Source organism: Triticum urartu, chromosome 4A (assembly GCF_056163025.1).
Source record: "Triticum urartu cultivar PI428250 chromosome 4A, HENAU_Tu73, whole genome shotgun sequence".
Classification (NCBI taxonomy): Eukaryota; Viridiplantae; Streptophyta; class Magnoliopsida; order Poales; family Poaceae; genus Triticum; species Triticum urartu.
In genome coordinates this window covers 237,269,326-237,280,389 of record NC_141876.1, presented here as the reverse complement: position 1 = coordinate 237,280,389, position 11,064 = coordinate 237,269,326, and positions in this window count along the sequence as shown.

Below are 11,064 nucleotides of genomic sequence, written 5' to 3'. Positions count from 1 at the left end.
AATAAAGGTCCCTATCACAAGTGGCAATACAAACTGACGTTCTTTTGCATTAAGATTTTGTGCATCCAACCATAAAAGCACATGACAACCTCTGCTTCCCTCTGCGAAGGGCCTATCTCTTATTTTTGTCTTATACCTTATACAAGAGTCATGGTGATCTTCACCTTTCCTTTTTTACACTTTATCCTTTAGCAAGCACTGTGTGTTGGAAAGATCCTGATATATATATATATATATAATTGGATGTGGGTTTTCATAAAGCATTATTGTTGACGTTACCCTTGAGGTAAAAGGTTGGGAGGCAAAACTATAAGCCCCTATCTTTCTCTGTGTCCGATTAAAACTTCATATCCATAAGTATTGCGTGAGTGTTAGCAATTTTGAAAGACTAAATGATAGTTGAGTATGTGGACTTGCTGAAAAGCTCTTATATTTACTCTTTCTGATGTTATGATAAATTGCAATTGCTTCAATGACTAAGATTATAGTTTGCTAGTTTTTCAATGAAGTTTCTGATTCATACATGACATTGTGAATAGATTGTCACTTTAGCATAAGAAATCATATGAATATATATATATGTTGCTATTCTAAGAATGATCATGATGCCCTCATGTCCGTATTTTATTTTATCGACACCTCTATCTCGAAACATGTCGACATATTTTTCGATATCGGCTTCCGCTTGAGGACAAGCGAAGTCTAAGCTTGGGGGAGTTCATACGTCCATTTTGCATCAGGCTTTTATATCGATATTTATTGCATTATGGGCTGTTATTACACATTATGTCACAATACTTATGCCTTTTCTCTCTTATTTTACAAGGTTTACATGAAGAGGGAGAATGCCGGCAGCTGGAATTCTGGGCTGGAAAAGGAGCAAATATTAGGGACCTACTCTACACAACTCCAAAAGTCCCGAAACTCTAGGAAAGTCAGTTTTGGAATATATTAAAAATATTGGGCAAAGAAAACACCAGAGGGGGGGCCACCCACTGTCTACGAGGGTGGACGGCGCCCTACCCCCCTGGGCGCGCCCCCTGCCTCGTGGGCCACCTGGAAGCCCCTCGATGCCCATCTTCTGGTATAAGGTGTCTTTTTCCCTGGAAAAAATCAGAAGGAAGCTTTCGGGACGAAGCGCCGCCGTCTCGAGGCGGAACCTTGGCGGAACCAATATAGGGCTCCGGCGGAGCTGTTCTGTCGGGGAAACATCCCTCCGAGAGGGGGAAATCGTCACCATCGTCATCACCATCGATCCTCTCATGGGGAGGGGGTCAATCTCCATCAACGTCTTCACTAGCACCATCTCCTCTCAAACCCTAGTTCATCTCTTGTATCCGCTCTTTGTCTCAAAACCTCAGATTGGTACCTGTGGGTTGCTAGTAGTGTTGATTACTCCTTGTAGTTGATGCTAGTTGGTTTATTCGGTGGAAGATTATATGTTTAGATCCTTTATGCACATTAATACCCCTATGATTATGAACATGAATATGATTTGTGAGTAGTTACCTTTGTTCTGAGGACATGGGAGAAGTCTTATTATAAGTAGTCATGTGAATTTGGTATTCGTTTGATATTTTGATGAGATGTATGTTGTCTTTCCTCTAGTGGTGTTATGTGAACGTCGACTACATGACACTTCACCATTGTTTGGGCCTAGGGGAAGGCATTGGGAAGTAATAAGTAGATGATGGGTTGCTAGAGTGACAGAAGCTTAAACCCTAGTTTATGCGTTGCTTCGTAAGGGGCTGATTTGGATCCATATGTTTCATGATATGGTTAGGTTTACCTTAATTCTTCTTTCGTAGTTGCGGATTCTTGCGAGGGGGGCTAATAATAAGTGGGATGCTTGTCCAAGGAAGGGCAGTACCCAAGCACCGGTCCACCCACATATCAAATTATCAAAGTAACTAACGTGAATCATATGAGCATGATGAAAACTAGCTTGATGATAATTCCCATGTGTCCTCGGGAGCGCTTTCCTTTATATAAGAGTTTGTCCAGGCTTGTGCTTTGCTACAAAAAGGATTGGGCCACCTTGCTGCACCTTGTTTACTTTTGTTACTTGTTACCCGTTATGAATTACCTTATCACAAAACTATCTGTTACTGATAATTTCAGTGCTTGTAGAGAATACCTTACTGAAAACTGGTTGTCATTTCCTTCTGCTCCTCATTGGGTTCGACACTCTTACTTATCGAAAGGACTACGATAGATCCCCTATATTTGTGGGTCATCAATGCACTTTGGACTTATAGAACGGCATATAAAAATCCTGTGGGTATGTCTCCATATAAAATGGTTTATGGAAAAGCTTGTCATTTGCCTCTTGAGTTAGAACATAAAGCATACTGGGCCATCAAAGAGATCAATTATGATTTCAAACTTGCTGGTGAAAAGAGGTTATTTGATATTAGCTCATTAGATGTGATGCCCCCGATTCAATCGTATACTAATCATACACGCAAACGTGTACGATCAAGATCAGGGACTCACGGGAAGATATCACAACACAACTCTAAAAATAAATAAGTCATACAAGCATCATAATACAAGCCAGGGGCCTCGAGGGCTCGAATACAAGTGCTCGATCATAGACGAGTCAGCGAAAGCAACAATATCTGAGTATAGACATAAGTTAAACAAGTTGCCATAAGATGGCTAGCACAAACTGGCATACGGATCAAAAGAGGCGCAAGCCTCCTGCCTGGGATCCTCCTAAACTACTCCTGGTCGTCGGCGGCGGCCTGGACGTAGTAGTAGGCACCTCCGGTGTAGTAGGAGTCATCGTTGATGGTGGCGTCTGGCTCCTGGGCTCCAGCATCTGGTTGCGACAACCAAGAGGAAGGAAAGGGGGAAAATAGGGAGCAAAGCAACCGTGAGTACTCATCCAAAGTACTCGCAAGCAAGGATCTACAATACATATGCATTGGTATCAATGAAAGGGGTAGTATATGTGGATTGAACTGCAGAATGCCAGAAGAAGAGGGGAATAGCTAGTCCTATCGAAGACTATGCTTCTAGCAGCCTCCATCTTGAAGCAGTAGAAGAGAGTAGATGGTAAGTTAACCAAGTATCATCGCATAGCATAATCCTACCCAGCGATCCTCTCCTCGTTTCCCTGTGAGAGAGCGATCATCGGGTTGTATCTGGCACTTGAAAGGGTGTGTTTTATTAAGTATCCAGTTCTAGTTGTCATAAGGTCAAGGTACAACTCCAGGTTGTCCTTTTACCGAGGGACACGGCTAATTGAACAGATAAACTTCCCTGCAGGGGTGCACCACATTACTCAACACGCTCGATCCCTCTGGCCGGGCACACTTTCTTGGGTCATGTCCGGCCTTGGAATATCGACACGTCGCAGCCCTACCTAGGCACAACAGAGAGGTCAGCACGCCGGTCTAAATCCTATGCGCGCAGGGGTCTGGGCCATCGCCCGTTGCACACCTGCACGTTGCGTACGCGGCCGGTGAGCAGACCTAGCAACCTCCATTACAAAGGAAGTTGCATTACGCCGTCCAACCCGGCGCACGTCGCTCAGTCGCTGACGTCAAGAAGGATTCAGCTGATACCACAACGTTGAGTGCCCATAACTGTTCCCGCGTAGTTGGTTAGTGCGTATAGGCCAATGGCCAAACTCGGTCAAATACCAAAATGTCGTTAAGCATGCTATTTTGAAGTAACCGCGGACGCCGACCAGGACCAGGCCCACCTCTCTCCTAGGCGGTCTCAACCTGCCCTGTCGCTCCGCCACAAAGATCCACACAGAGGGCTGTCGGGAAAGTATGTTCTTTCAGCCCCCAATCCGTGAATCAACCGCGGGTACTCAACGAGCCGACCCAACTTTAGTCACCACATGTATCATATATTATGTATATAAGTATATGCCCGTGATCACCTCCCGAATGATCACGGCCCGGTAGTATAGCATGGCAGACGGACAAGAATGTAGGGCCACTGATGGAATACTAGCATCCTATACTAAGCATTTAGGATTGCAAGTAAGGGTAACAACTGTAGCAACAATGACAGGCTATGCAGCAGAATAGGATTAACCGAAAGCAGTAACATGCTACACTACTCTAATGCAAGCAGTAGAGAGAAGGAATAGGCGATATTGGGTTGATCAAGGGGGGGATTACCTGGTTGCTCTGGCAAGAAGGAGGGGTCGTCAACACCCTAGTCGAACTGGGGGTCGCCGACAGTCTCGGGGTCTACCGAAAAGAAGTAATGGAGCGCAAACACAATAAATAACAGAGCAACAAAGCATCACAAAGCATAACATGGCAATAAGCGGTGCTAGGGGTGACCTAACGCAGTAGTAGGCGATATCGGCGAAGGGGGGAAACATCTGGGAAAGTATTCCCGGTGTTTCGCGTTTTCGGACATACGGGACGAAGGGGGAAGGTTGCGGGTTCGCTATGGTAGGGACATGTGACGAATGAACGGACTGCGTATTCGGATTCGTCTCGTCGTTCTGAGCAACTTTCATGTCTAATGTATTCTCATCCGATTTATGGTTTATTTTATATTAATTTTTTAAGTTTTAATCATTTTCTAAAATTACAGTAATATTAATAAATCAAAAACATTTAAACAGAAAAGGCTGGGTGCACCCAGTGTAGTGCACCCAGCAGTGCTCAAAGGGACTGACTGGTGGGGCCAATCAACTGCCCAGTCAGCAGTTGATTGGTCCATGTTGACTGGTCAACTATCAGGAGGGGTCCCGCATGTGAGTGTCACATGTATATTAAAGAGTTGTTTGTATTAAACTAGTTAGTGGTGGGGTCCAGTGTTAGTGGGTAGTTAGTCCAGTTAATTAACCAATTAACTAATCACTAATTAATTATTTCATTAATTATTTCTTTTTCTTTTTTTGCAACTAATCAAAACAAAGGGGGGTCTCACTGGTAAGTGGCCCTGACCGGCCCCACAGGTGGCTCGGCGAGTGAGCGCACTGGCGCACACAGGGGCACGTCGGCGGCCTCGGCGCCGGCCAGAGGAGGCATGAGCGTGGGGGGAGGGCGGCAGGGCACGCAGGAGCGGGGGTGAGGTCCTGGACGGCGGCGGCCTTGGCGGACATGGCCAGGCACCGTGGGGCGAAGGCGGCGACGGGCATAGGCAGGGGCAGTCGGCGGCGGAAACGGTAAGGCCATGGGAGGCCGGAGGGGGTGCGGGGCGCGGTTGGCGGCAGCAGGAGCAGAGGCAGGGAGTAGCAGTGGCGGCAGCCGCATCGAGCAGCAGCAGTAGAGCAGCATAGCGGCAGCGGCGGGAGCAACTAGGGGCACTGTTGCGGGTAGCACGGGACGGGCGTGGGGCTGCGGGCGCGTGCAGGCAGCAACGGGCGATGGAGCGCAGGTGGGGGCTAGCGGGGCGTGCAGGGGGGCGTGGTGAGCTCGCGCGGGAGCGGAGTCGGGTCGTGGCCGGAGGCTCGGGCGCGGCGGACTACGGCGGCTAACAAGGGGAAAAACAGGGGGTCGACGGAGGAAGCTCACAGTGAGCGCGGGGTAGCTCTAGGAGGTACGGGAGGCATCGGAGCAGCGGGGCCACGACGAGGCAGTGGCGATGGTGGTTCGGTTCGTCATGGGGAAGAAGGCGGCAGCGACGATTGAGAGTGCCCCAGCTCAAACCGGTGGATGCATCCGACGAAGACGAGCTTGGAGGAGCTTTTAGACGTCTCCACGTGGCTCGGGAGACAAGGCGGTTGCGGGATCGACGAGCGTGCATCGATGTTGAGCTCGGGGGGAGCTCCAGATCGAGAAAAAGGAGGGAGTGAGAGTATGGGGGGTTAGGGTTTCGACAAGGGGGGTCGAGGGGGGTCACCTTGTAGGCGCGCAGGGGGTGGCGGATGGCTGCCACGCCGATAGCCATGGCCAGGGCACCCCGGATGGCTGCCACGCCCCTGTTATGTGAACAGGGGTAGGGGAAGACCTCCACGTGGGCTTGGGCTGCAACGTTTTGCTTAATGGGCAGAAGTGCCCAGTAGTTTAGGTCCCTCCTTTTGTTTGTTTAATTATTTCTTTACAGTTTTACAAATAGTTGGACCACCAAATGACTTTTGTTACTAATGAAACTTGGCACATAAATCATGCACATTATTGTGGTGTTGCACCAAAAAGTTTAAAGTCAATTGAAGCAATTCGAATTTATATTTGAATTTAAACATGTTTATTTAATCCCGCCGATCCATTAAAACATTTCCAGGGGCAAATTAAAGAGACCATTTAATGTTGGTTGCTACATGTTAAATACTTAGTGAATATTTGCAACCCACTGAACATTTTTATTTGATAGTTCCAAGAAATAAGAATTTGACTTGTTATTTTAATTTTGAATTTGACTCTGATTTGCATCAACTGGCAAATTGGGTTAATCAACATGGTGACATGGCACGTTAGTGTGAGGTTACTGTAGCTTGACTATCGAGGTGTTACAAATCTCCTCCACTACTAGAAATCTCGTCCCAAGATTTTAAGAGGTGGAGTAAGGGGGAAAGATCTAGTTACGAAATTCTAACAAATCTTCTCAGTCTTGGTTGCTCTTCTCGAAGAGGTTGATCCATTGTGGTGACGTCTTCATTTCTCTGCTTCAGGTCATCATGATTAAGTCGGCATCCTTTATTCGGGAACTCCATCGTACTTACGAAAGAAATAAGGGTGGGTATTCCGGGTGAACAGACCTCTGCAAGGTCGACTATCTGGTCAATAACATCGGGGAAGGTGGTGGAGCTAACTCTTGAATTGAAACTTAAGAAAATATCGAGAGCAAAGTAAGGAGGCATCATGGGAAGTTTTGAGCGGGCACGCAATCGTTCGATGCGTGAAACAGGGCATGAAAGGGGTTCAAAGCAATGGGAATAAGTACTATGTTGGATACCATAATTGATGATCTCTCGGAAGGTGGCTCGTGAATTACATATGGAGTCAAATATGAGGAATTACTTTGGCAACAGGGGTGTACCGAAGAGTCAGGTTTCGATCATGTGGAACTGTGGGTTATGTTGGGGAACACAATATTTCAAAAAAAATCCTACAATCACGCAATATCTATCTAGGAGATGCATAGAAACGAGAGGGGGAGAGTGTGTCTACCTACCCTGATAGACCGAAAGCGGAAGCGTTATGAAACGTGGTTGATGTAGTCGAACGTCTTCGCAATACAACCGATCAAGTACCGAACGCACGACACGTCCGCGATATGCACACGTTCAGCTCAATGACGTCCCTCGTACTCTTGATCCAGCTGAGGCCAAGGGATAGTTTTGTCAGCACGACGATGTGATGACGGTGATGATGAAGGTGTCGACGCAGGGCTTCGCCTAAGCACTACAACGATATGAACGAGGTGGAATTCTATGGAGGGGGCACCGCACACGGCTAAACAATCAACTTGTGTGTCTATGGGGTGCCCCCCTCCCCCGTATATAAATGAGTGGAGGAGGGGATGGCCGGCCCTCTCATGGCGCGCCCAAGGGGGGAGTCCTACTCTCAGTAGGAGTAGGTTTCCCCCCTTCCCTAGTTGGAGTAGGAGAAGAAGGAAGAGGGAGAGGGAGAGAAGGAAAGGGGGGTTGGCCCCCTTCCCAATTCAGATTGGGCTTGGGGGGGGGGGGGCTGCGCCCCCACCTTGGCCGCCTCCTCCTCTCTCCCATTAAGGCCCAATAAGGCCCATTGACTCCCGGGGGGCTTCCGCTAACCCCCCGGTACTCCGGTAAATGCCCGAAATCATCCAGAACCATTCCAATGTCCAAACATAACCTTCCAATATATTGATCTTTATGTCTCAACCATTTTGAGACTCCTCGTCATGTCCGTGATCACATCTGGGACTCCGAACTACCTTCGGTTCATCAAAACACATAAACTCATAATACCGATCATCATCGAACGTTAAGCGTGCGAACCCCACGGGTTCGAGAACTATACAGACATGACCGAGACTCACTTCCGGTCAGTAACCAATAGCGGAACCTGGATGCTCATATTGGCTCCTACATATTCTATGAAGATCTTTATTGGTTAAACCGCATAACAACATACGTTGTTCCCTTTGTCATCGGTATGTTACTTGCCCGAGATTCGATCGTCGGTATCTCAATACCTAGTTCAATCTCATTACCGGCAAGTCTCTTTACTCGTTCTGTAATGCAACATCCCGCAACTAACTCATTAGTCACATTGCTTGCAAGGCTTATAGTGATGTGCATTGCCGAGAGGGCCCAGAGATACCTCTCCGACAATCGGAGTGACAAATCCTAATCTCGATCTATGCCAACTCAACAAACACCATCGGAGACACATGTAGAGCATCTTTATAGTCACCCAGTTATATTGTGACATTCAATAACACACTAAGTGTTCCTCCGGTATTCGGAAGATGCATAATCTCATAGTCATAGGAACATGTATAAGTCATGGAGAAAGCAATAGCAATACACTAAACGATCATAGTGCTAAGCTAACGGATGGATCAAGTCAATCACATCATTCTCTAATGATGTGATACCGTTCATCAGATGAAAAGTCTTGTTCATGGCTGAGGGAGTCCTGGACTAAGGGCTCCTCGGGCGCCAGGCCTGTTAGCCATGGGCCGGACTGTTGGGCTGTGAAGATACAAAGACCGAAGGCTCTACCCGTGTCCGGATGGGGCTCTCCTTGGCGTGAAAGGCAAGCTTGGCGACCGAATATGAAGATTTCCTTTTTCTGTAACCGACTTTGTGTAACCCTGGATCCCTCTGGTGCCTATATAAACCGGAGGGCTAGGTCCGTAGAGAGGACAATCATAATCATAGTCATACAGGCTAGACTTAGGGTTTAGCCATTACGATCTCATGGTAGATCAACTCTTGTAATACTCATATTCATCAAGATCAATCAAGCAGGAAGTAGGGTATTACCTCCATAGAGAGGGCCCGAACCTGGGTAAACATTGTGTCCCATGTCTCCTGTTACCATCGGCCTTAGACGCAAAGTTCGGGACCCCCTACCCGAGATCCACCGGTTTTGACACCGACATTGGTGCTTTCATTGAGAGTTCCACTGTGCCGTCGTCAAAAGGATTGATGGCTCGTCTTGTCATCAAGGAAAATATCACCTCCGAAGGAGCCCTGGCCTCGGGCCAAACCCTTCGGCTGGGCGGTTTCATCATGACCGCCCGTTCGGCCCTTGAGCCGACGATGACCTCTCGAGTCATCGAAAATCGTCTCTGTGTTGATTCTGAATACGCCAAAGGGATGGATCCAATGGAGTTATCGTCTTTAAAGGAACTCCAAGATCGCATCGCCGCCTTGGGGGTCGCTACAGACTACGATCGGATTGGGTTTAAACCCGACCAGAGAGAAATTAAAACTCCACCGATCACCCATCAGATAGCGGTAGTCGAGGAGCAAGATAACTTTTCCTCTATATTGAGGAAGAACTATGTTCGGATCTCCGATCTCGAACAGCCGGACACCTACCGGCAGAAAGACACGCCTCGTCCTCCGAACATAGAATCAGACGATAAGCTCAGAAAATCAGTTGATATCCCGGAGCTCGAATTGCTAAGTTCGGAGGATCTTCAGACTTCGGATCTAAAATTGGGTCAGGATTCGGATTTAAATCCACCCACCCACCCAGACATAAGCGCTCTCTTAAGCATACAACAGCGGTCTCAGGAAACGGTCCACCACTTCTGGGCCAGATTCCTCCTTGTCAAAAACAAGATCAAAGATTACTGTGACGAAGACGCGATCTTAGCGTTTCGCAACAATTGCATGGACGAGGGAATCCTCAACGCCATTAACCGCCGTCACATATTACACTTTGCTGACTTGGCAACTATCATACAGAAGTACATCGCAATGGAAAGCGCCTGGAAAACTCAGGCAGCCCATTGGGAACCATCGGTCCCTACTCAACCCCTCGCTCAGGCGAAAAGGGCGCACCCTCATGGCACGCCTGGACCAATAGTAAAGAAATACAAGCCTGTTACAGGGCGCGGAACCGTTCTAGAAGGATGGCTCGATGGGCCATGCAAAATACACACAACACTAGATAACATACCAACCCACAGCCTTAGAGCATGTTGGATACTTCGGCAAGTGGCCAAGAGCGGTGAGGATATCCTCACCAGGAATACCCCAGAACAACACCCCCTAGAAGACGACGACCTCAAAGTATTGACGGTCTTCGAGACATTCGCCTCAAACAATAGGCGCAAAAAGGCACTCCGTGAACTCGCCGAAATCTGCCAAATCGCAACAATAAACCCTTCGAACGACACGGCTATTACCTTTAATGCCGGCGACGAGCCAAAATACAGGACAGTTCAAGCACCAGCCACCTTGGTCCTCAGCCCAATCGTGGACGGCTTTTGGCTCATCAAGGTTGTCATGGACGACGGCGGCGGACTAAACCTCATCTATGAGGATACACTACAAAAAATGGAAATAGACAGGAGCCGCATCGAGCAAAGCAACACGACCTTCCAAGGAATCATTCCCAGTCGGGACGCACGGTGTGCGGGAAAAATCACGCTTGATGTGGTATTTGGCACGCCGAAGAATTATCGGTCCGAAGAGATAACCTTCCAAGTGGCCCCTTTCAACAGCGGATGTCACGCCCTCTTAGGGCGAGATGCATTTACACGCTTCCAAGCCATACCTCATTACGGATACATGAAGTTTAAGATGCCCGGGGCCAGTGGCATAATCACTCTCGCTAGTGATCCGGACATAGCACTCCGCATCAAAAATAAAACCGCATCTCTGGCTCTCGAGACATTATCTGAAGCCCTCGCGGCCGAAGAATTAACCGCACTGCGCTCCACGGTGGACAAAGACGATGTGATCCTAGACAAACGACCCAAATCCACCTTCTTCAAACCGGCAGAAGAAATAGTCAAATTCCAAGTCCATCCAACGGACCCCGAGAAGACAGCATCTATTGGAGCACAACTAGACCCAACGGTTGACGTCACGTTACGAGAGTTCCTGCGCGAGAATTGGGATATATTCGCCGGGCACCCTTCTGATATGCCAGGAATCCCATGCGAGTTGGATGAACACAGTCTCAATATATTGAAGGG